This window comes from Podarcis pityusensis (assembly GCF_964106645.2).
Source record: "Podarcis pityusensis genome assembly, chromosome: Z".
Classification (NCBI taxonomy): Eukaryota; Metazoa; Chordata; class Lepidosauria; order Squamata; family Lacertidae; genus Podarcis; species Podarcis pityusensis.
In genome coordinates, this window is record NC_138044.1 from 46,408,626 (window position 1) to 46,431,707 (window position 23,082).

General features: G+C 44.0%; 1 long non-coding RNA gene across 1 annotated transcript in view; it reads right to left on the reverse strand.

The window, feature by feature from the left end:
• The window catches only part of LOC308468143, a 37,317-nt gene that overhangs the window by 10,926 nt on the left and 3,309 nt on the right, over window positions 1-23,082 (reverse strand). Inside the window, exon 2 of the long non-coding RNA XR_013981487.1 lies at window positions 3,435-3,542. This is a non-coding gene — a long non-coding RNA (uncharacterized lncRNA). The remainder of the gene's footprint in view (window positions 1-3,434; window positions 3,543-23,082) is intronic.

Below are 23,082 nucleotides of genomic sequence, written 5' to 3' on the forward strand. Positions count from 1 at the left end.
AAACTAAAAGGCTAAAACTAGCCTATATAAGCTTCCATTTTAAGATGCAAAGGGATGGCACTCTGCTAAACTTACGGACATGAGGAAGGAAAGTATCTAATAAATATATATTCTAGCATCTAATCACATCCCAACACCAGGGGTGCAAAAAGATGCAAAACTTTTGTACAACGAAGTGTTGCAATGGCAGAAAGAAGTCTAAAGAAGTGCTTAAAAAATGACAAGGTAGGCTAAGGTAGGTGAAAGGATGGTTGCAATTTGGTTAAGTGCAAACAAGAAGACCTGGCAAATATAGGAGGATGTCAGTAAAGGAGAAAATAAGCCTTTGACAAAGGACAATGGATGCACAGGTTTAGGCAGAGAGGCAGAGAACTTTGCTTGCTTCCAACATGAGGATGAGTGGCAAGGGAGATATTAAATGACACCCAGTTCACACTGCAATAGGCAAACAAGAAATTAAAACAGATGTAGACTGAAAGATCTGTGGGGTTAGCTGAGGTCCAGCTCAATATAATTATAAAAAGGGAAAGGAAGGACTAAACCTTTTGCAAATACATTTAAAACTTAATGTGCACATGAGGTTCCAGTGTTCTGAAAATGAGCAAATGTGACCGTTGTGTCTATGCATGGAAATGAATCTACAAGAGAAGTTCTCAGTAAGACAGTGGGAGCCTAGGAATCTCTGATGCAATTAACACAGAGGAATCTCAAGGTCCTGGCCAGGTTCCCCAATCCATGAGACATCACTCAAACCACTCCAGTCAACAGCTGTTTTAATTGATGGGAGGCTGGTAATCTACATGGTAAAAACTTCAGCATGGGGCCAGCATAATCCCACCCATCCATGCCAAAAAACATCTTCAACAGAAACTGTTCTGTAACAGTGGTAAGCTGAGGAACACCAAGAAGGCTGAGGTAGTCAGGGTGGTAAACCTACGGCCCTCCAGGTTTTATCTCTCAAACTCCCATAAGCCCCAGCCAGCATATCCAATGGCCAGAATCTCAGGAGCTGTTGTTGTAGGCATCCATTTGTCTCAAGAGACAATAGAGTGCACCTCCAGTGGTGAAGTCAAATCGTTGTGTTTGCAGCACCAAAGTTACCTCTCTGGGGCACAAGCATGGACATTGTGCATGGAGGGCCTGGGCTCCCCAGAAGACAAAACCTTGGCCTCACGGAGGAGGTTGACAGGAAAGCAGAGCAATACCTTTGGCACTGACTTGGCTGCAGGAATTCAAGGTGCCATCCAAGCATCTTAAGGACTCCACTTCAAATTTGTGTAGGGTTTACTTCTTAGACTTTTCTACTCTCTAAGATACCCCACAAGGCTGCAGAGGTTTAGGATCAGAGTTTTCCTCTGCCTGGACGGGCTCCCTTCCCCATGGTAGGGACCAAAGGTGGACAAACTATCCCAGAAGGAGCACAATGTGCCTCCAGCAGAGGTACTAGCCCTTCCCTAATACCCCATACAACCCAATATTACAATGTTAGTGTAAACTGGTATAAATGGCACATGCACAGCACAGTCCTAGACTACACATGGCTGTTGGCAAGTCCCACCTGCCCATCACTTTCATCTACAGCATGTGCAGAAACTGCCTTCTTGACCATTGAACCCACCATTGCTCTCATCAGCTCAATCCACCAGAGCCTGCTTTCACATGCGGGGGGCGGGGGGGGAGTTCCTAACTCACATAAGGTTTGAGATCCATTCACCTGGTTTAGCCAGCCAGCTGAAGTTGTTTCCCAGGGTGTGGCCTCTGTCATATTCTGACAGCTTCTAGGAACCACAGGTGTTTCAGTTAAACAATATTTGGGGAGTTACAAGTGTTCATCCCTGACTTAAAACCTCTAGTGCTGCCTGGAAGCTGCTGGTGCAACAGTCTTCCTAGACCTGCTCCTAGTTTAGCAAACCTCCTGGACAGCTCCCTTATTGCTCAGTACTAGCCCCTGACGGAGCCTGCTGGACAGCTCCCCTGCCTTGCCCAGAAAGCCATACAGCTAAATTTATGGATTTCTCATTGTGCTTTGGCACTGTCTCCTAGCACACAGTTTTGGAACCTACCAGAAGCCCTCCTGGTCTTTTGAACTACAACTCCCATCAGCTCCCAGTCAAGGTTGATGGGAGTTGTATACCATAACATCTGAAGGGCACCAGGTTGGGGAAATGCTGTTTTATGCCTAGTGCGCCTGAATCTTTACATATACTTTGACTGGTACCCCAGGAAGGAATGCATCGCAGGCTTATTTATTGAGCTAACAAAGTCAGGACAATTTATGCAAGGGAGATTTCTTTACATCTTATCACAAATTTTGTTTTCCCCATTTGAGCAGAAGTCCCCAATAGGATAATTTCTCCTCATGATGATAATTTTGTTACATGCTTTTCATTAATCCAGTTATAACTCCCATAATATTATTTGGCAGCTTATTGAAGCCTTGAGGAACCATGGGGGTTCATATGCGCATTGTCGGGTTATGTTTTAAAATAATAATATAATAAAATGAGTCCAATTAAAAATTCTTTTAGTACTGTATGATATAAGAAATTCCCCAAAGAAAGAGATGAAGCATCACCATTCTGTCCACATCATTGCTTCTCTTTGAGAGACAGTGAGGAATAAATATGCAAATGTTGATATCACATAAAAGTCTATCTATCTGACTACCTTATTTCCCTGAGATATTTGGCTAGTTGAAGAATTGCGGTGGGGGGGTTTTTTGGGGGGGGTTGATGGGGTAGGACACATTTCTTTATGACTTAGGGGGGAATCTTTCTGTAGAACAGTTTTAACTCCCTCAAGCTTTTGCAAATATATTCAAATTATCATGGGTGGGAGGAGAGATAATTCACATATCACTGAAGATAAATAACTGGAAAACTATAATATTTACCCTGACATGTTAGGAAATATGGTGGTGTGTGCTGATTTTGGTTTTTGGGAGGGTGTTATTTGTAGGCTGTGCACAGACCCCCCTGATCCACCCTCTGATTTGTGACCCCCAAATGGGGCCAGTTCACCCTCTGCCACCCCAGAGACCACCCACCTAATTGTGAATACTTTCCCCAAACAATGGGGGTAGCTAAGGGGTTTTTTTAAGGGGTTCAAAACATATGGTCAAAATAGAGTTTTTAAAGGGTCTGGGTTTATTGGGATCATACAGGGTCAGATCCTGTAGGAATGCCACTTACATTCCAACCTGCACCTCAACAGCTGCTGAGTGGAGTCATTGATCCTGCAAGGAAGCAGGAAGGAAGTAGAGTTGCAGTGTTGGGCCTACCTTCTCCTGGGAAGACACGGCTACCAGTCAGGTAGGTCTCTGCTTTTTTGTGGGGTTTCCCCATCCAGCCTGCCTCTCCTTCCTGCCTGATGCCCCATCCCTTGATAGCCATAGATTTTTCTGGACAGTCCAACCCAACTCACAACTTACACACCTTTTCTCTGAACGAAAAAGCCCTAAATGTTATGGCCTTTCTTCAAATGGGAATTGTTCCATTCCCTTCTGCAGCCTCTTTTCTGAACCATATCCAGCTCTACCATATCTAGTGAGAGAGCCAGAATTATACTCAGTATTCCAAGTGTGGTATCACCCTAGATTTGTATATTGATGTTACAGTGTGGACAGTTCTGTTTTGGGTGCTCAGGATAAAACTGCATTTGAATCAAGGAAATAGCAAATCCCTCGTTTAAATGTACACATATATTCAAGGCATCCCTTGCTCATTTGTAAGTTTTTGCCACTCTGGCAATTTATCCATACTTGAAGGCTCAGCTATCCATGCTTCACTGAAGGCATGAATTATTGCAGAGTGTGAACAAGGCAGAACATGGTAGTAATAAGCAAAGGAGCCCATGTTTTTCTTAATGGCTATATGTTTCCATTATTAACCGACACTGTGTGACGTGATGGAAAGCCTTGCCTCCCACCCTCTCCCCCTCCACCTTTGCATCTGTCACATCACAATAATTGTGAAACAATCCATTCTGATAACACCATTGAGACTAATTGCCCTGGGACCTGCACAAGCCATTTTCAGATGTGTAGCAATCATGGAGTTATGATTATTATGAGACATGGATGTAATGAGTGGGTCCCTAGTGGAAAATGTAAATCAAGGTGGCATGAGGTCACCGTGCCCATCACAACTTTTTCAGCCTGCCTGCTTTCCTGACAAGGGAAATTTATGCAAATTGATTACCCTCAGAAGCTCCATTCATTATGGTTTTGAGTTTGTTCTTTGGCTTTGTTTATGAATGGCGTTGTCTTTCTTTCACTCTCCCCAGCAGTGCTTTGGAATGGGAAATGATAGTGATAATATCATTGATTGGATCAAATTTTTATCCTGCCCTTCCTCCTGAATGAGCCCAGGGTGGCAAACAGATACAGAATGTAAAAGCAAAAACATTCTAAAACTGGCCAAAACATCCTAAAAACAATTACAATAATAATAATTTTAAAAACACACCATTGAAAAGCAGTTTCAGTTAAAAACATCCTTGTATCATCTGATCTCGGGATTGCCAGGGACAGTATTCCACCACCACCAAATGCTCAGGTGAACAGGAATGTTTTCAAATTCCTCCTGAAAGTTACTAAATGATGGAGACAGGTGCACCTCACTAGGGAGGGCATCCCACATCTGGGGAACCACCACTGAAAAGGTCCTGTTATGAGTCAGCACCTGCCAATCATAGGGTTTGAGGCAGCTGGTACTGGGGATGATACTCTTTTAAATGCTTGGGTCCCACTAACAAGAACACTATTAAAACTGACAGCAACTAAGGGCCTTGTGCTAATGCTGAAGCCAGAGTCAATGCGTTGCATATGAAGCAACTGCAATATCTTCCTTGTATAAAATAGACCTTGTACAGAAGAGCATGCCAACTCCCAGCAACCCCAACCAACATAGCCAATGGTCACTGAACATGGAATCTGTAGGTCAATAACCTCTGGAGGACACCATGTTATCTGTCCCAATTCTGAATAAAGCATGAACTCTACACTGGTACTATCATTCCTCCCATGTTAATTAATCTGTAATAACTATCAGCCCCCTGAATGCTTACTATTAACAGCTATGCTTAGTAATATTAATTAAGTACACAGAGTTATTTGTGTACAGAGTAATTAAGTACACAGAGTAATTAAGTACACAGAGATTTGCAACTTAGTGGTAGAGCATATGCTTTTCATGCAGAAAGTCCCAGGTTCAACCCCTAGCATCTCCAGGTAGGGCATGGTGAATTTTTCACCTGAAATATTCAAGAGCCACCACCAGTCAATGTGGACAATACTGAGCTAGAATAACCAATTGTCTGATGTGGTACAACCCTATGTTCCACAAGAGCACCCTACTCTCCTGTGGTTTCTGGCATGGAGGCAGAACACAGCCGTAGATAGCCATACCTTCAATGAGTTTGTCTAATCCTCTTTTAAAGCCAGCATGGGGAGCAAGGTGGCTCCTGATCAGACTCAGGAAGGTTGCTTCACTGTGTGCCTTCAGAACCAACTGAGGATTTTGCATTTCTGTAACTTCAGAGTTACAGAACTTCAAAACACTCCACAAGCACAAGGGTGGTATCCAATGCTAGACCCACTCAGAGTAGACTCATTGATGCTAATGGCCATGACTAACTTAGGTTCATTCATTTCAAAGGGTCTACTCTGGGCAGAACTTAGTTGGATACAACTCATTTTCTTGTAGCCTGCACCACAATCCTAGCAGTATTGCCCTCATATGGCAGCTGGGGTGGGGGGTTCAAAGTGACTTGAGAACAGTCACATAGTGGGCCTTATTGCAGAGGCAAAATTACCAGTGCTGTTAGTCACTATGCCAGTACCTGTAAACCAGCAAGTTCCTTCTTTGTTTCAAAACACGGGAAGCAGGAACACTAGGAGAACTAGAACATGCTGCAGTGTCAGTGCAACTACAAAAATGCTTTATTTGGAATAACTTGCATAAGGGGTAGTGAACCTGTAGCACTCTAAGATGTTGCTGGACTACAACTCCCCTTGTCCCTGACCATTGGCCATCCTACCTGAGGTTGATGGGAGATGTAGTCCGATAACTTATGCAGGGAAACAGGTTTCCGATGTCTGGCTTTCATGAAAGGCTTTGGGGGCAAAAACACACCCAAAATGCCTCAGCTGGAATGAATGCGAGCCATGCATAGACACTTGTGAGCAGCTGCGCACATTCAATGCAATGGCAATTGTGCAAGGAAAAGGTGAGAATGCCTTTTTGTTCTCTTTCACAAAGGCAGCAGAACAGTCTGCAAATCCAGATCTGGCTGATAAAATAAGGTCATGGTTTGTTGCTGCTTCTACAAGTAGTGATAGCAACACTGTAACTGATGACTTTTCAGTGCATTCAGCACGCAAACACAACACATTGCATCCTCAGAAAGTGTAATAGTTCACCTGCTGGGACTAATTTTTTCAAAGAAGCAGACGCAGTAAGTAACATTGCCTTTTAGCCAAGCAAATTTATGGCTTTGGATTTTCAGAGATTTTTTTATAGACTAACATGCTTCCAGCACCGCTCAAGAGATGGGGCTACTGGGAGTTACAAGCAAGTGGCTGCATGAGCATGTCTGCATGATTTAGGAACAGTGTCTATTTCCACATCAAGCTGCACTTCCCTGCCTGACCCACCTCTACCCCCACCTATCAAGCTTTAGAATTCATGACACCTCCCTGTAGGCTAAAAGTGTTGGCTTGTGAATGGATCACATTTTTCAGTCAACCCGCATGGATCATTTCTGGAAGGAAGTGCATGCTTTAGGGATACCCAAGGCATTGACTATCAGCCCCTCTGCCCATGCTTCCATGTCATAGCACAAACTGCTCTTGCATGCCTCCCCTTTCAAAATTATTTACTGAATGAGTGAGACTTGCAACAAAACGTAACAGTGTGCTCCTGCTTAAAGTGGTCACCTGTCAGTCATGCCCTTTCCTAAGCTACTCCATTTCCACTCCTCCAGTTTTCTATTCCCCTGCCACACACGACAGGCAGCATTTCATATCCACTCAGCATGCTTAGTCGTCACCACTCCGGGTTTGTGTTTTGGTTGGGGTATTTATGCTCCACCACCTTTTTTGTACTCCTACAAACCTTGGAGTTTCCCCAAGTTTCTTGATAGTTCCTTATTGCGCATGGAAGATGAGGTTTTGGCTAAAGCACTAAGGTTGCATGCTGAAAAGCCAATGGAAATTCTTCTGAAGATCTTAAATATCCACTTGGTCTGTATGGGTTCAGAAAGCAGGCTTCGGAGCTCTGCAGGACTCTAATTGACTTTAATTGCTGTGCAGGGAAGTGATTTTCCCTTTTCCACTTTTAAACCTATCAATTCACTGAGAACTTATCAGCACTTTCTTATCTATGTTATAAGAAACACTCTGGGCAAGCACTGTGAGAAGCATCCTGGGCAGGCCGTTAGCTGCTAGCTGTTAATTGCCAGCTCCCTTTTACACTTTGTTTTTTGACTTCCTGGCAGTCATTACACAGAGAAGCTCTTCGACAGAATAAACTGCACACTTTTTTCCTTTCCTTTCCTGCTAAGGAATCCTCTCTTTGTTTACTCATCACCGCATTATTATGCCTGCTTGTAAATGCTACAGGGATACAGAAGAGGCAGTCCTTTCACCAGCTCTCAAACAATTAAAAATGGATTTAATAAATCTGTTTTCAGTTTCAACAACAAAAAAACGGTTTTCTCCTCTTGAAGTTGATTGTGAATGTGAGGAGAATACTTGGAGTGGGGGTGTAGAACTAGATTCAGCGATGGGGCAAGCTGACTCTGAGCTTCAAATAGAGGAAGAAATAACAAGTAGGGAAAGCACCCAATTAACTTTAATTGCAAGAATGGTTGAACACATCTTCCAACAAATTTGAGGTATCGCCTCCCAAATAACTCATTTATCCCAAGAGGTCCATAGATTATCTGTAAATAATAAGCAGGTACCAATAGACCACCAAAGCACCGAAGTGAAATGGCGTCAACAAGAGCAGACCCCTAAGCTTGATGCAGAATGTGTAGAGGTCCTTAAAATTAACTGTTCTCATTTAATCTTTCAACCAAAAAAGATCTGCATGACAATCTGTCGAAGTTCAGATCAAGCTCCTAACTGGAAAGGCGCCCAGCGTGCCAAACGACATCTATCAGACTTACTTGGAATTGGACTTACAGAGATCAATCTAATTGGGACTGAATCCCTGAATACCACAAACCAATTCCAAAAAATCATGTTAACTTTTTCCTCTACCAGACTGCCCTTACTGATCCACAAATTGAAACCCAGATTGTCAAGCAGAGGAGTTTTTCCAACCCGGGTATTTCACAATTCTATTGTCGTGCCCTTATGCAAGATGAGGACTAGGGCTACAGAGCGACCCATAAAACCAAAGCCTGGATCTCCAATGGTAGTAATGACATCGCAAACAAACTTGATAAGCCGGGAGGAAACAGACATGTCCAAGTTGAATCCACAGAATCATGCTCAGCATCAGTATTATCCCTTGGGAAATGATTTCCTCAACTCCTTTAGGAACCTCTCTCAGGAAAAGCAACAAACAGTTATCAAGAGGCTTGACCTTATGAGCCAGACATTGAAAGAGAACAAAGAATCAGAGGTAGAGACTGACAACAGACCCAGTGTCCATAACTGTTTGATATCTACGGAACCACCGGAGTTCTGGACAAAGATGAGACATTTAGATGAGGAGGAATTAGGAACTACGCTTAAGGAATCTCCGCTGGTGAGTAATTTTCAAAGTAAAGATCCAGTGAACTCAAATGTGAGCACTTTATGCCCAACGACTGAAATTATTGAACATCTGAATCACACTACTAATATAAATGATACCCTGTTGCCTCAAAAATTGGCAAACTCTAAAAGCACAATGACCAGCAATTTACTAAGAGGAAATCACTATAAAACAATCAAACTTCTATCATGGAATGTAACAGGGTGGCTGAACAAGATTCAAGACAGCGATTTCTGTTCCTATTTACAAACACATGATATCATTTTCCTGGAAGAAACCTGGGCAAAAGAAGGTACTATGGTTGAATTACAGGGTTTTATAAGTTACACCCAGCCAGCACTTAAAACTGCAAAGTACGGAAGGCCTAGCGGGGGCTGGGGGGGCTGGTGTCAACATCTCTTAATGTAACAATTCAACTGTGCCCCTCGCTGACCACCCCTAATTTTTTAGTGTTATCCCTCTCTGATTTCTCTCTGAGAAATACTGTATTTGCGTGTATATTCCTCCAGTAAAGTCCTGTGGGGAACCCTCCGCTAGGCCTTCCGTGCTTTGCAGTTTTAAGTGCTGGCTGGGTGTAACTTATTGGGAAAGACTTGACCAACTACTCGAAAGTATAGACTCTTTGTCGCCCAACCCTCGGTTTGTCTTGGGGGGCGACTTCAATGCCCAGATTGGCCTTGTCTCCCCACAAAATACAATATTAGCTGGACTAAACTTGAAGGACGAACCCGAAATCTGCCAGAGGGCAGCAATGGACACCACCTCTAACTACGCTGGGAAATACCTCTGTGAACTTATAATTAAGTACAATCTTTTGTTATGTAATGGGCATGGACAAGGGAATCAGGAGGAGTATTTTGCTTTTATTTCCCCCAGTGGATTTACTAGCACCATAGATTATATACTAACATCTAATAATGTTCCAGTTAATCGAGACACCCTTAGGATAATCCCCAGAGATGAAAGTGACCACTTTCCACTTGAGTTATCTCTTGCACCATTTGTTTCTCCTGCTTTCCCTAAAATATTGGATGAAACGGAATATCTGATACTTGGAAATAAAAGGTTAAAATGGAATGCACAGGTCCAGGAAAAAATGATCCCGATCCTGGATTCTCATGAGTTTGCTTTATTAAAGGCGGAAATGTTGTTAGAAACAGGAAATGTAATCGGACTCTATGAGAATATAATTAACCGAATGCGCCCACTGATGACCACAACCAGTGTGATCAAAAATAAAAAGTTCAAAAGACAGACATGGTTCGATAAGGAATGTCAGAATAGTAAAAAGTCTATCTAGGGAACTTAGAAAATTGAAGTTAAAGCACAATAAGCACAATCTTGCTCTACAAGCTGAGGTAGCTCAATTGCGATATAGTTATAAACTATTACTTAAAAGTAAGAAACAAATATATTATGAGCAACAGTGGAAAGCCCTGGGAGATGCAGCACTTCAAAAGGACTCACGGAAATTTTGGTATCTGGTTGCCCAAGGTACACCAAACTGTATGTTTCTCACTAGACATAATTGTCTATTGTATTATTTAATATTACTTTTAATATATTAGTGGCCCCGTTGTGATTTTAGCTTATAAATTTTATTGTCTGATGTTTCAATTTGTATATTAAGGAGTTTCTATAGCTTTGTGCAGATTAGGTCATGTTTTGACAATGCAAATATTTTACGTTTTTGCATCAAACTAGTATATATTTTATTGATTGACATTGTATACATTGCAGCAGCCTTTGGCTATAAGCAATAAACTTGACTGACTGACTGATTTGGTCTGAACAAGGCAGTGTGTGCAGATCTGCCAGGTATTCCATGGACATGGAACATAGGACACTGTGAGAACAGGGTGCTGAACTAAATGGGCCACTGAAGAAAAAGAAGAAGAGTTTGGATTTGATATCCCGCTTTATCACTACACGAAGGAGTCTCAAAGCGGCTAACATTCTCCTTTCCCTTCCTCCCCCACAACACACACTCTGTGAGGTGAGTGAGGCTGAGAGACTTCAGAGAAGTGTGACTGGCCCAAGGTCACCCAGCAGCTGCATGTGGAGGAGCGGAGAAGCGAACCCGGTTCACCAGATTACGAGTACACCACTCTTAACCACTACACCACACTGGCTCTCACTGGTCTGATCCAGCAGCCTCTTATTCAAAGCACATGACCTCCCTCCAAGAATCCTGGGATTTTAAAAGGTGCTGGAATTGAGGCTCTGTGGGAGGTAAACTACAGTTCCCAGGGTTCTTTAGGGGAAATCAAGTGTTTTAAACATAGCTGTCAAGTGTCCCTTATTTGAAGGGACAGTCCCTTATTCCAGTGCCATGTCCCGCTGCTGTCCCTTATTGATGGATGTCCCTTAAATGTCCCTTAAATGATGTCCCTTAAATTTCAAAGGAAGCAGCTCCTCTCCCTCCCTCCCTGCCGGCCAGGGAGGAGGGAGGCTCCAACTGTGTTGCTTGGCTGTGTTGCTCACCCAATAAGAAGTCTAAGAACGACTGGGGGGTGGAGCTTGCATGCCTTGTGTGTGGCTAGGTAATGCAAGTGGAGGGCTTTTTTGAATGCTGGATGCCATTTTGTTGCACGTGCTGCTGCAAACTTTGCAGTGCAAAGCCAGGCTGGGGAGCCATCTTAAGTTGAGGCTGCATAGGCCTTGTGGTGCATGTGATTCAGATTCTATTCAGTTGAACCTCTGGTTACAAAGTTGGTTGGACAGTGTTCTCGAAGCTACCAGCATGAGTTTGACCAGACTGCAGGAGGACAGGAAGACTGGAGTGCCTGGAGCAGGTGAGGCTGCAGGTTCCTTATTTTGGCTGGTGGTCCCTTATTTTCAAGGCTGCTGGTCCCTTATTTTCAAATCTGTAAGTTGACAGCTATGGTTTTAAATGTGTTTTGGAGTCCCTAAGATAGTTGGAGGGTGCCTTGTATTCCTCCGTCTGACAACTCCTGAAGCCAAGCTGATGCCAAACATATTGAAAGGATGAGGCCAGCAGTGGGTCCAACGGTCCAATGATCAAGAAGTATTTGCACAAGCTGTGGAGGGAAGTGAGGGACAGGTGGGGCTCCTCAACGTTGGAAGGTAGCCCATCGAGGAGAACTCTGATCCTAAACCTCCGCTACCTTGCTGGATAACTTTGGAAGAAGAAAAGGCTAAGGAGCAAACTCTACACAAATCCAGAGTGGAGTTCCTGGATGGCCTTGTATGCCTCCTTCTGGCAACTCCTGCAGCCAAGTTGGTGCTGTTGCTCTTCTTTTCTTTGGACCACATCAGCAAGACTAAGAGGAGGGTCTTGTCATCTGGGCAGCCCAGGACCTCCATAAACACTGTCCAGGTTTGTGCCCTGGGGTCACTTTGGTAATGCTAAGGTAGCTGTTTGACCTCACCCCCAGAGCTGCACTTCATTGTCTTTCAAGACAGACAGATGCCAACAACAAATGTGCTTCAGATGTATGTTGTGTTAGCAGCCCATGAGTTTGCTACTAGAATATAGGATGGAACTACTTTAACTCTTGGCTTTTTGTCCATTAATTTCAGTCTAGTAGTTTCCTCATCACCTGAGATGCACCCAGCCACTTCTTTCTTCTCCAATTTGCCGACACACTGCTTGTCTTTGCCCTTCACTTCAAGAGCTCCTCAGACACTGTTTTGAGCCCTGTTTGTTTAACCGACACTGACTTAGATTTGATATGATGCTTGTAACCTGGAGGTGAAAGGCTCTAGATCCCATTACACTACCCATGACCTCATTCTGTAGGGTGACCTACCAAAAACAGTTGATATCTATCTTGACATGTATTGTTATCTGATGCACCACCTCTTGAGGTGATCTTTTCATATTGCCAGGTCAGATAGGCTCATACATGTCACCACCGAGAATGTTTTAAAGGACTGTTATCTACCTAGTTGCAGCTATTTGGTCCAGAGAGGTCAAGTCCCATCGGAAAGGTCTGCTGGAGCAGTGATGGCAGCTTAAGAGAATTTCAACAAGTTCATATAATTTCACATCTTTGTTCACTGAGTGCACTGACTGAGGGGCCCCCAGAAAATGTGACTCTTTAATTATGTAACAGAATCTGTATACTGCTTAACTGTATAAACCACACATGATCAACAAAAGTATGAAGTTAAAAGCAAGCTGGCCAAACACACACACAAAAACAAAACCCCACAACCCAAAATACAAATTAGATCAGCTGTAGATCATACATGCATTATATATGATAAATACATATTTAAATGCATGCAAATACATATTAAGATGCATGCCAAATACATATTAAAATGTACATGTCTGGTTAGCCTGGCCTATACCTGTCAGGGAACTGCCATCGGAGCCAGGGGGAGAGGGAGGGCTCCAGAGGGATTCCAGAGAGCGTCCCGGGAGGGAGAGAAGCAGCACATCTTCTGGGGAAGGAAATCAGCGTAGCACCAGTGGAGAAGGGGGGCAGATGGGGGAATCGGCGAGGTGGCTCCATGACTCTTCGCCGGGGACCAGCGGGGAGAGCACGGGTCCTCCGCTGCCCACACCCTCCCTGCGCAGAAGGCTTCCGCGCAGGGAGACTAGGTGGAGACTAGGCGTCAAAGAACTTCTTTGCTGGAAGAAGTTCAAGAAACGCCCACTGACGGATTCGGCCAGCGATTGAGACAGCCACGGGCGAGTGGCTGTCCAGACAGAAAAGGTTCACTCAGGCAACCCAGCCAGGTGTGACGCCAATTTACACACGAGCAACCCCTAGAACCATTACAATACCAAAAGGTTTTCAGCAGACACTGAAAACAGTGCCATGTAAGAGCTCCAGAAGAGCTGCCACACTGGAAGATCAGTTCATTCCAAGTGTGGAAAGCATGTGTAAGATAAAGGTAAAGGGACCCCTGACCGTTAGGTCCAGTCGCGGACGACTCTGGGGTTGCAGCACTCATTTCTCTTTACTGGCTGAGGGAGCCGGCGTACAGCTTCTGGGTCATGTGGCCAGCATGACTAAGCCACTTCTGGTGAACTACAGCAGCGCACAGAAACACTGTTTACCTTCCCACCAGAGTGGTACCTATTTATCTACTTGCACTTTGTGCTTTCAAACTGCTAGGTTGGCAGGAGCAGGGACCAAGCAACAGGCGCTCACCCCGTCTTGGGGATTCAAACAGCTGACCTTCTGATCAGCAAGCCCTAGGCTCTGTGGTTTAACCCACAGCACCACCTGCATCCCGGAAAGCATGTGTACTAGCTCAAAATGCTGTGGCCTGGCTGGTCACAGGGGCAAACAGTTGCCACCATATTGTACAGGGCCAGGGCAGAAATTGGGTAGGGTGAGGCTGTTGCCTCAGACAGCAGAAGCCCTTGAGGGGGTGTCCCCATGGGCGCCTCCACTGGCGGAGGAAAAGGCATGCAGGGGGAGCGTGCCACCCCTGGCAGCACGATCCCGGCAGGGTGTCATCGCTGCTGCCATGCCCCTGGGACGCGTGCCAGCCCCGCCCCCGCCTGCTCTCCGCCTGAAGCTCTGCCACTGGGTGCCTCCTCTGCCTAGCAGCATCTGTAGAGAAGTGATGCTGGCATCCATGGCAATTTCCAGTGAGAAGTTGCTAATTTCCAGCAAGAACTGTGAGAATGATAAGGAACATATCAGAGAGTAAACCCTTTTAAACTCAGTGGGATTTAATTCTGAGTAAAAATGCTTAGGATTGCAGTGTAAGGCTGCACAGTCTTTACCCAGTTACCTGGGAGTAAGCTCCATTGAATTCAGTGGGACTAACTTCTAAGGAGACATGTAAAGGCTTGCAGTGTAAGGATCAATTTACGATAAAGGAATAAACACTCCACACGTTTCCTTAAAAAATTGCTGGCTGCTGGAGTATTGCAATTAAATAATTTAAAGTGGATTGGTTACACTTTCCTTCAAAATTACAGGAAGAGCTTCACTGTTTCCTTCATTTTTGCATGCGCATGCACACAAACACACACACACACACACACACACACACATCCTTTTAATTGTTCTCCAAGACATGAAGGGGAAGTAAATAAGAAAACTGGAACATTCCAGGGTCAAATCAGCAACTGAGATGGCTTCTGTAATTCCGGGACGGTCCTTAGAAGCTTTGCAATTTGATTCAGACTCCAGCCAAATCCGGTGCACAGCCCTAGTTTCCAGACACCTCACCTTCTCTGGGCATGCTCTAGTTTGTCAACTAAAAGCAGTTAGTTGCTCTGGAGCATTTGTGCTGCTATTTTAGGTTTTGTTAAAGAAAAACATGTGCAAGCACCCCAAGGCCACAGAGGTGCAAAATCAATTTCTGCTATTTTCTATTTAGACTCCCATCTGTCAGAAAATAGGGTGAAAGCAATAATAATTCCTTATAGATTGGAACACCTGAGAGGAGGGGGGGAGGTACAAGGGAAGGATCAAGAAAGTAGCCTAAATACAGTCTCAAATGCAAATTAAAATTAGGGTGCTCTTTCACACTTGGCCCATCAGCTGAGCCTTCCTGATTGTCGGCTGCATGTCTCTGGTTCTGGATGTGTGATTTGTGTGCCTAGAGTGAATGGTTGCAGAGTAAACGCCCACTCTGCTGACTCCATATTTAATCATGAGAAACAATGTCAGATGATTGCACTGTGCTCCTAGTAAGCCCTTGGATGTCCTACTTGTTTTGCTCCATTGAAGCAGTAGGTGGCTAGATTATTCTGAGAACACCCGAATGCAGGAATTGCCTTGTGAGATGGGACTGAGACCCCACCTAGTCCACTGCGTTGTTGCCAACTGCAGCAGCCAGGAACTCGCAAGCAAACCATGAAGGTGATGCCCTTTCCTTAATGTTTGTCTGGTAACCAGAGGCATACTGCCTCTGAACATGCCAGTTCCATTATTCAAGGGCATAGCGCTTGAAGCAGGAACTATTCTTCAACGGCAGACAGGAGGAAGGCTATTTCTGCCATCCTGGTTAAACCAGTAATGGGGAACATTTTTCAGCCTGAGGGCCACATTCCCTTCTTGGCAACCTTCTGGGGGCCACATGCCAGTAGGAGACATGTCCAGAGGTAAAAGTGGGCAGAACAACAATGCATTCCTCCCCCTCCTCTGTACAGTAAATTATTTTCCACACATACTCACTCTCTATCGTCCACCCAGCCAAGTAAGAGGCATTATCAGAGTCTGGGGGCAAATTGCAGCCAGGCAAAAACACTAAGAAGGTGCAAAGCAAGGCTGGATGTGTCTGAGTCTGAAGAAGGTGGTGACCTAGAGAAAGTCCTGACTGCCAGCTAGAGATATCTGGAGGGCCACATTTGGCCTCTGGGCCTCAGGTTCCCCACCTCTGAGATGAAGTGACCATTTAGCACAGTGTTCCCCAAACTTGGGTCTCCAGCTGCTTTTGGACTACAACTCCCACCATCCCTAGCTAGCAGGACAAGTGGTCAGGAATAATGGGAATTGTAGTCCCGCAACAGCTGGAGACCCAAGTTTGAGAAATGCTGGTTTAGCATATGACGAGCAGAACCTTTGCCCAAGAACTTGGAGAACTACTGCCAGTTAGAGTATGAAACAGTGAGCTGGATGAACAAATAATCTGGCATATTGTTAAACCATTCAGCTATAATGGCTAGCAGCCTTTGGCTAGGGTGACACTTACATGTTCTTAAAGCCATCAAACTTTACTGACTTGTACAATCGCCTTACCCCATGTATGCCTACTCAGCCACTTCTGTATGTGAAACTGGCAGGGTTATAGGTGTGATATCATACTCATTCAGCACTTGTAAGAAATCAATCTCTTACCCTTTGGAACTCCTTGCCTATTGACGATAGGCAGACGCTTTCACTGTACTCTTTTCTGCACCTGCTTAAAACATGTTTGTTTAGTCAAGCCTACCAAGACATGTAGAATATCGACATCTGTTTAATCTCTTTTTCCTTGCTGTTGATTTTTAATCCTCTTTTGAATATTTACAAACACCTGCTTTTAACTGTATTTGAATGGTAATTTCATTGCTGTTGTGTTTTTTTTGTAACTGACTTAAGAGTTTTTATTATTTAATCAAACAGTTTATAAATCTTGATACATAAAAATAAACATGGGGGTGGTAAATTCCGTAATTAGGCATGGTGTTGTGTGCCCCCTTTAGGCACAGCATCAAGGTATGGCATGGCTGGGCATCTATCTGGGGCCCATGCCCTAGCACAGGCTCCACAGACAGGAAGCCCCCTGGGCCTTGCAGCAGGGAGGAGGGAGATTCAATGAGGGAGGGAGGATCTATGGAGTGTCTTTCCTGGGGGGTGGGGCATCTCTTGAAAACCTGGAGCCAACATTGCCTCCATCTTGGATCAGCCCAAAATCTTTGCCACCTGAGACTTCTAACGCAGCAAGGCAGAAGTGCTTCTCTTTGTTGCCTCTCTCCTAATTTTATAAACTCCTGTCTTTTCTCCCTTCACCTTTTGAGTTTCAAGCTTTAGCCTTTCCTTGATGCACCCTTGATGTTTTGAGTTGTTCTTTTCTGTATCTTTCCCAGCACTATGATAACCCTTTTTTCCCCTTCAGATTTTCCAGGTTAAAAGGTAGCAACCTCAAGCAAAATATGTGAGAAGGCGATGCGTAGCAACAAAATACAGCTGCTTTCAACTGTGCAAACTGTCTGTCTGTCTGTATTGCAGTGTGCAAAGAATTAATTGATCCCTTACTTCAGTTTTCCCTTCCTGCATTAGTCAGGAGGCCCCTTTCCTTCCATTAGCACTGCAAAGCGTTTCCATTTCTGAACATTTCCGACTAATCACAGTAGGAGAAACCACCATTTTGTTTCCTTACCCCACAATTCTGGGTAAAATGGTGGCATGAAGATGAAATGCTGCCAGATCAAATACGCTCCTCGTCTGTCTTTCATCACCTCCTACAGCTCTTCCCTGTCTGAGACGTCAATCTGAATTCTTAATCATGTTAATATTTGATTTGTTGGAAGTTAAAAACAACACCAAACAGTAGTGTTTACATTGCAGTCAAGCTCTGGTGAGAAGCAGGGGGGTTATTTCTCATTTTCCCCTTTGCAAATCAAATCGTTTACCCAAAACAGTTTATTAGAAGGGTTGATTCAAATTTTGAAATATGATAACTGTTCCTGGGGATAGAGGGGCATCCAATGAAAACAACAACAACCCACATTAAATTATACATTTTCTAGTCTCAGTCACAGATGCTTGAGGAATTTCTTCTTTACACATTCCAATGCAAGCAGACATAAACCACCACTCCTGGATTAATGTGTGGGTTGGAATGCATTTAACCTTCGGATTTCACCATGCTCTGAATTTTGCATTGTAGCTCTTGGCTTAAATGAAAAAACAAAACAAAAACAACCTTATATAATGATGTGTATCTTAGGATAAAATACGTTTAGAGAGATGAACTTTAAGAGAAGTGTGTCTTTTTGGAGAAAATAAGAATGCATAAACTTATTTAAATACTGTACACTGATTTATTTATTTTTTAAAGTCAGAAATTAATATGAGAACAAGATAGGATTTACTTATAAATGACCCACATATAAAACTTAAACAGACTGGAAATATTAGGCTGAGATTTTTCTGTGTCCCTGGTAAACCACTCTCCCTGTGGTTCTCTATTTCTCTCTTTTGGATATGTAATGTTAATATTTAGATTGTGAATTCCTGGAGTGGTTCTTCTTCAGGATTCATCTCCCCATAGAACAGAGGCTGTGAGTGGCAAGGTGGTGCCAAGGTCAGCATGGTGCAAACACACCAGTGAATCCAATCTGGCAATCCTGCTGGCATGTTTGCACCTCACAACTGCCCTATCCTTCCATCCTGGTATGCAGCAGCAACCAGAAGGAGACCAAGTGAGTGGTGCAGACCCACCACGGCACCTGATACCTTTGTAGAAAAATAAAGCATCTCATTTGGTGATGGGTGGATCTTAAGTCCAGGGTACATAAATGTATCAACATCAATATGTCATTTTATCTGCTGCAAAAACTCATTTCAAATAATATGTAAATGAACACAGCACATAACAGAGTAGATCTTCCACTATAATCAGGCTGCAGCAATGGGAAAGACAGCACTGCCGGGTCTGCTGTCTTGAGAGACCAGTTCCATCATGCTCCTCCTTCAGCTGTCATCTGCAGAAGCCATTCCATCTGGCTACATGAAATGGGAGGGAGTCAGGGTTGAAGGGCCTCTCCAGCAGCTGTTGAGAGACCTGCAACTTTCAACTCCTTTAACTTCTTCCATTCACACTGGTCATTATTGCATATTCAGACCCAGAGACCTCCCCCCTAAATAAATTCACACTTGACTCAAATTTTAGTTTTGGTTCTTGGCAGAATTTAGGCCACAACTTTATTGATTACAGAAGGTGACTGGTTGCATAGGCACTGGTTTGACTAGCTCCCTGCACCCTTGCAGGCAGCGCTGACCAAGGGCACCAGCATAGGTCAGCCAAGGGTGAACACCTGGGTAGGCGAAAAGCCGGGAACGGACTATGTTCACCACTCAGATGCCCCCCTGGACTCAGGCACGGGCACAACCCCCTCTCTGGGGTTGACCAAACTAGCTGAGTCCCTGGATTCCTTTAACAGAATACCCTTCACATAGGGATGGAGAGACCGCTCTCCCATCCCTATCACCTTGAACCAGTGCCTATCCACCACACGAGCACCGCGCTTGCCACCAACCTCTCACACCTGTAACCAGTCCCTTAACCCCGCTGACACTGCTGTCAGCCACAAATCATTCCCAATTACAGACAGATGAACCCCATCAAGCCTGTAACGAGACGCATCACGGAAGGTAATGCCTGGGTGACGGATCACTGTCCCGCCCAAGGCCAGAACCTTCTTGGCCACTGCACTCTGGACGCACTTCCTGGCCCTCTCGGTGGCAGCTGGGCATTGGCTACCATGTCACACATGTCGCTGCAACAGCTGCGACCAAAAAATTTTGAGTCCAGGAAGAGCTGCCTTCAACTCTTCTAAGTCCTCCTGCATGCAGGTCTGCAGGCTCAAGCAGGGAGCTTCTGGCAAATCGTTCTCACCCAGCTGCCTTGTTCTCTGAATGACAATGGCACCCACCTGAGAGGTACCAGTACTGAGTTCTGGCAAGTTCCCACTGAAAAAAAGCCCTGCCCTTTTGTGTCATGTTATTTAGCTTGTAAGCTTGAGGGCTGGGGCTGTCTTAGTACCAATATTTGTAAGCTGCTCAGGGATTCCTCCCTCTGTAATGTGTAATGGGATGGAAACAGCAATCGGACAGTACAGTATAGCATAATATAAGCAGATTCATAGGTTCAACCCTGGAAGGTGTGGTTAAACCTCTAAACATATTATTGCAAGCAATCTGAAGCTGGTGGAAGGGATCCAACACCTTGCCAAGCTTATTATCAATGTTCCCTTTAATATTATTTTATAGCCTGTCTTGGGTTAAATCCAAGCAATTGTACCTAAATGGCTTGCGGATTGAGCTTACATTCCAAGTATGCTTCTTCCACAGTGAAATAAAACTGTGGCGGGAGGGGGACGACAACAGAGCAATTTTTAAATATGCACAAACCCATGTTTAGACAGTTCTGACTTTGTATTTTTCTTTTGTGCTGGTGAATATTTCATGCACTGATTTTTATTTTATGGCAGGATCATAGTTCCAGCAATGTAATTGCAAGCAAGGGAACAGTTATGCTTTCTACAGTACAGAAATGAAAGTCTTTATCTTTAAACTAAGACCTGCTCCACAGAATCAAATGCCTACAGGGACTCAGGAACAAGGGCAGGGGGGGGGGAGTATAGGATTGAAGATAGCCTTTTAATGGGTTCACATGGGCTTCCCCCCTCCAATAATATATGAATGTGGCCATTGTTTCTCTCTGCTTCATTTTGCTTTCAAACCTAGCTTAACAGTACAACCAGAATTTTTTCGCCAGTTGTAAATGACGGCTTGACAAAATAATCTGAAATGAGGCTGTGCTGAGTGTAATTACAACCCATGTTTCCAAAATTGAAACTCCTGAAGGGGTTAGCCTTGGTTAAATTTTTAATTCAGTTATTTAAAGTGTCTGACTTACTGATCAGAATATTGTTTTAAAAGAGTGCCAGTTTAACACAGCACAGAGTAGATTTCCTCCTTCTGTAAGTAGTGCCTCCTCTAATTTTTGAAGTTGGCAGAGGTTCAAAGTCAAAATATTGTATTCCCAATAACATCTCTCTCTTGCAAGCACTTCCCTTGCAAAACACTGAACCTTTAAAAAAGATTTTTAAAAATGCAATTTGTGTGCATTATTTCGTTTGAAAACGTCCAGCTATTCTTATATTTTTGCTGATTTATTTTGGTCAAATAGCTGAGTTGGTTAGAGCATGGTGCTGATAATGCCAAGGTTGCAGGTTTGATCCCCATATGGGACAACAGACTATTCCTGCATTGCAGGGGGTTGGCCTAGATGATCTTCAGGGTCCCTTCCAACTGTGTGATTCTATGAACTCTATCCCATCATTATTCCATCATGGAACCCAATATGGAGGTCATATGAATGGGAACCACTCATCCAGGAACTGACCAGACCCAGATGTGATTAGCAGCAGCAAAATAGTAGCCTCCTGTGCCTTCAGACCATACGCTGGACCATTGCTATAAAGCAACCTCAAAGAGGAATGGTCCATTGTTCTGTATCAGCCATGACTGCTGAATAGAAACTCAGAACTCAGCAACCATGGAGACTTTCATGCTTTGTGAGTTTCTCAGAGGGATCCAACTGTCCAACATTGGGTGATGGATGATGATGGGCTATATCAGGGGTTGGGAACCTTCAGCCCATGTGCCTAATTAAGTACAGCATAGGCCTCAATTTGGCCCAATAGGCAGTTTCCTTCAATCCACACCCATTTGCCCGACACCTGCCACCATATGTAATGTCAGGTGACAGGAAAGGGAATATGCAGCTGCCAGTGTCCAAACAGGAGCCTTAAACTGCACTCCTAATTGCAGATTGGCCAGGGAGCCTTTCTGTCACCAGTCTTTGAAACAAGCCTATCAGGGAACAAAAGAGGAAGTGAGAGAGGAAATGCAATAATTGGTTTGTTTGTTTAATGGGCTAAAAAGATGTTAAACTCTTTTGCAGTCTCCAGATACCATGGTGAGATGATATAAATTTTCATTATTAAGAAGGATAAATATATATTTATATGGTGCTTGCTTTGCTTCAAACCCTTCTAATTAAATGCTTAGTTTTCTTTTTACAACTGAAATTTGCCAGGGACAAAGCTGATTGCCTTAATTGATTAAACAGATTCACTCCAGTGCGACCGCGCTTGATTGCCGAGTTCTTTTTATCAAGACAGTTCACGAGGGAAACAAAATGGGGTTACCCTTAGTCAAGTCAAATGAATGGCAAATATATGTTTTTAAAATGGCTGGAGATTAACTTCTTCAACATTGTCACACACATAAACAGGGGATGTGTTTCAAAATAATAAGTCTTTGAGTAGTTTTTTCTTTTTAGTTTATATTTCATATAAGAGGAGATGAAACAAGGGGGACCAGCAACAAAAGGTTGCAGTGCAGAGTGCTCCTGTTTGCGGTGCCCGACAGCCCCATTTTCCCCCATTACCCATTTTCTTCCACTCAGCAAGCATTCAGCATTCCATGGCCACTGAGCATGCTCAGTCCCCCTTACATTTCCCCCCCTAACTTTATCCTTTCACAAACCTTGTGGAACATCATCAGATCTCACACCCAGGTGGTGCCATACATAAGGATCAACACTGAGGGGTAAATTCACTAATCTTTTATATATTTTTGGAAGTAGCTTGTTCACTATGCATATGGACACTTCTGAAGATAGCATGGCCGCATTTTGCATGATGGTCCCCGAGATCAAGAAGCAAGTTTTGCCTATGTTTGGATACAACTGGAAGCCATTTTGAAGCAAAATGGTGGACTGAACTTTCAAAATTGCATTGATTTTAACCACTGATTTCTAAATGTCACTAAGTTTCTTTTTGTTTGTTTCTTTTCATTCCCAAGCACTGACAAACATGAAGTTTCAAGTACAGGAGACTCCCCACTTACACAGGAGTTAAGTTCCGGGCCCCTACACGCATAAGGGAAATGAGCACATGTGGGGTGCACCCTTATTGAAGTAGGGAGTCCTTGTGACTCATGAAGAGTCTCCTTGTGAGCCAGAGTGGCAGCGGTGCTTTATTGAGGCTGTTCAGCATCCTCAGTTAAGAGCTGACATGTGGGGTATTGCAGCCACCGCCGCTGCTACCCTGCACATCAGCTGAGCAGCCTCAACAAAGCCCCACTGCCCCTCTGGC